The sequence below is a fragment of the Wasmannia auropunctata genome, unplaced genomic scaffold, assembly GCF_000956235.1.
Source record: "Wasmannia auropunctata unplaced genomic scaffold, wasmannia.A_1.0 LD336103.1, whole genome shotgun sequence".
Taxonomy (NCBI): domain Eukaryota; kingdom Metazoa; phylum Arthropoda; class Insecta; order Hymenoptera; family Formicidae; genus Wasmannia; species Wasmannia auropunctata.
The window spans coordinates 281702-285416 of NW_012026787.1; positions in this window are offsets into that span (position 1 = coordinate 281702).

Consider the following 3715-nt stretch of genomic DNA (forward strand, 5'->3'; position numbering starts at 1 on the left):
CTGGAGTTCAGACGTGTGCTCTTCCGATCTGTGCAGCTTTGTAAAGAATCAGTAAGTAATTTAATGAATTATGGACGTCGAAAGTAAAGACTTTATGCTTTAAAATGCTTTTTTGATCATTCCGATACGATCATTTTTGACGAAGTTACACTCTCTTGAAATTTGCCTATTTTTAGTGATCAGAATGAGTGATGCTTTAATTTTGCTGTCGAGTGTATATATATATATATATACATATACACAAAATACACAGGATTGAGAATGTTAATCTACTGTTAAAAAGGCAATAGCGTTATCGTTACTGATTCTAAAGAGTAACGCATTACAGTTACAGTTATTTGAACAGTAACGATTTGTTACTTTTTTGTAATACTAAAATCAGTATATTAGATTTTGTATTATATTATTATATTAAAATTTAAAACTCTTTAAACTAATCTATATATAGAGTTTTTCTTTATTTATTACTTATTTTTATAGAAAGTTAGATTAAATTTGTTTTTAACCATTAATGTTATTATTAAAAGTGCATTCCAATATTCACTGTTAGTACTGAAAATCTATAGTATATATTATACATACATATAATGTGAATCATAAATTTTCAATACTAATAGTGACTATCGGAGTGTAACTTAAGAGGTATAGAGTACAAAATATCTTTCAAAAAATAAATTATAAAATAAGAACATAAAAGAATATAAAAATAATGATAATGGTAAATTCGTTACTGTTACTGTAAAAATGCAACGACGTTACCGTTACCATTACAGATAAAAAAAATAACTGAAACTAATCGTTACTAAAAAAAAGTAACAAAAACAGTACTGGTGTTACAAGTAACGCGTTACTTCCCAATTCTATAAATACACATAGTAAGTTGTTGTTCCGGTTGTTTTTTGTTTACTCATTTCGTTTGAGAGTCCAAATGATAAGTGCCATTTATAGCGAATGTGTATAAAAAAAATCAAGGAAAAACGGTACATCATTGCTTATTACGCGTATCCAGGGATTGTTAATTTAGTTTAGCGCGTTTTTTTACACAGAGATATACGTGTCAAGCGTTTATCCGTACATGACACGAAGAAAACGAATCAATCCGAAGGTTCGTGTGTTCATTGATCTTTTGCTAGTAAACAACGAGATCTTATTGTTATATTAGGCTCGTGCGCCTGCGATTGATAAATTATTTGGTTTCCGCACGGAAAAAACAGAATTTCATTGCTTTTACCTAATACTGAAAAGTAAGCATTAATTATTTATTTTTAGTTTTAAGAACACTGTTGTTTAATGCTTTTAAAATAAATCCTACCTATTAATTTCCGATATTAAATTAGGTAGTATTAAATTGGATTTCTATAAGGTATTTAAAAATTTAGTTAGATACAGATCTGAAAATAATTTTGTTAAAATCATCGAAATAATTATGTAAAACACTCAAACTGATAGCTAGAATGTCAAAACTTATTGCAAGCATTCCTCACGCTTCAGAATTTTTTACATAATTATTTCGATGTGTGTGATCCAGACAATTATTTTCAGAATCGTATCTATCTAAATTTTTAGATACTTCAGCAGAATTGTTCGTACTGCGTGCAGCAGTGGTTCAGCGCACCAATTTTGTTTCATGTTGCGTTCTTTCATCGTGTTTGTATACTTGAAAATCCTTTTTTTTTTCTTTTGCTAATGCGAGCGTCGTTTCGACAGTTCTCTTCGACTTTGTCCACGAGGGAGTCGACGAACGGGATTTTCGCAAGCCATTTTGCGATCTGCACGATTGAACGCTCGAAGTCTTGTAATACCCCAACCAGAAATTATATTGATCGAATCAACATTGATTGACTAGTGCTATCGACGTCGATTCGACTAATTATTTCTAACGGGGACACCATAAATATAAACGAACGAACACACACACACACACACACACACACACACACACACACACACTCAAGGCCGTATATCGTTTTTTTTATATATATTCGTAATTGTATTAATTTTTATATCCGTATATTTATATATTGTCATTATCTATTTCATCTCATCGTGCGCGAGAGGATATAATAGCGCTAGGCTTGTTAGAGGAGAAATTGCGGCTTCTTGTAAATCTATGATAGCGACAACTTTGTCTCTTCTACACTCTGTAGTATGTATATTTGCGCATTATATCGACGACCAATTATTACGAATGAGAGAGGCGAGCGCAAAGGCGAAGGTGCAAAAAAAGTGCTTTTTTCAGAAGACGATCTTTCAGATTTTGTATAAACTTATTATACAATATTATATGTATACACTCTAATCTTCCTATAGGTATATATATATATATATATATATATAATATAATTATAATTATATTGTTACACATATGCGCAGAGTCATATCTGCAAACTCTATGAACGTTCCGTTCGCGCGGCCGAACGATTTTGAAAGTTTCGTCACCACATTCTGCTCGAATTTCTTGTAATGGCGAGAGCATCTCGGCGCATCGTAATCGACGGTGATCGTTCTCGTCGCTCGCCAATTCGTCGATTAACAAGTAGGAAGCGATTACTCTCGGCAGCACTTCTATAATCCTACGTTATTCGCGTATTTTTTTAAAATTAACGTAATTATTCGCGAGGATATTTCTAACATCCTAATATTATATCTGAATTTTTATTGCTCTTTTTGACGATTTACTTAATTTACGAATATTTATGAATTAAATAAAAGTGATAATTATTCTGTACATTTTTTAGTATATCTACACGGAAAGAACAATTTTACTGGATGCAGATCTAAAAATAATTTTTGTTCAATAATCAAAATAATTTTATGCGAAAGTCAAAATGATTGCTAGAATATCAAAGCGTTTTGTAGCAATGCAGTTTTAACATTTCAACAAATTATTTTAATGATTCAACAAAAAATTATTTTCAGATCTGTATTGAACAAAATTTCTAGAGCTTTCAACAAAATCGTTCTTTCCGTGTAAAGATAAATGCATGCATAAATTTTCTTTAATTACAATTTGCGTTAAATATAATAACATTTGTATAAATAGTATTTATATATTTAACAAATTTAGGCTGGGATGTCCTAGATATTCTATGTAGTAATGAAGGATTAATGAATGAGATGGTCACCGTTATTCACGTCGCGGCAAGATACGGGCGATATTAACCATGTATGTGATTCTACAATTAAACAGAAAACTGTAAGCAGAAGTCAACTCTATCGCTATTTTAACTTTCAGAGTTTAATAAAACGTTTTCACTAACAACAAGCGGTCTCATTGTAAATTACCGTGAAATGTATCGCGTATCGGCGTATCTCTACGATCTCTGCGTTATTACACAGGAAACATGGAAATGCGATGTTAACACGATATCGTGATTCTTGCCTTATATATGATCTACAGTCCATTGCTTCAGTACATTTTTATTTCGACTGAAGTTCCTCAAATAAGAGTTAAGATTTAGTCCATTAATAGGGAAAGATTTCTATGGTGCGTAGAAAAGATTAACAAATATATATTATTTGTAAATGTGTATGTATATATATATATATATATATATATATGTGTGTGTGTGTGTGTGTGTATATATATGTGTATATATACATATATGTGTATATATACATATATACAGGGTGGACCATTTTAATCCATCCAGTCGAATATCTTGAAAATCAAGCCCGGGAGAGAACAATTTTTCAGACAAAAGTTGTTTGGTTT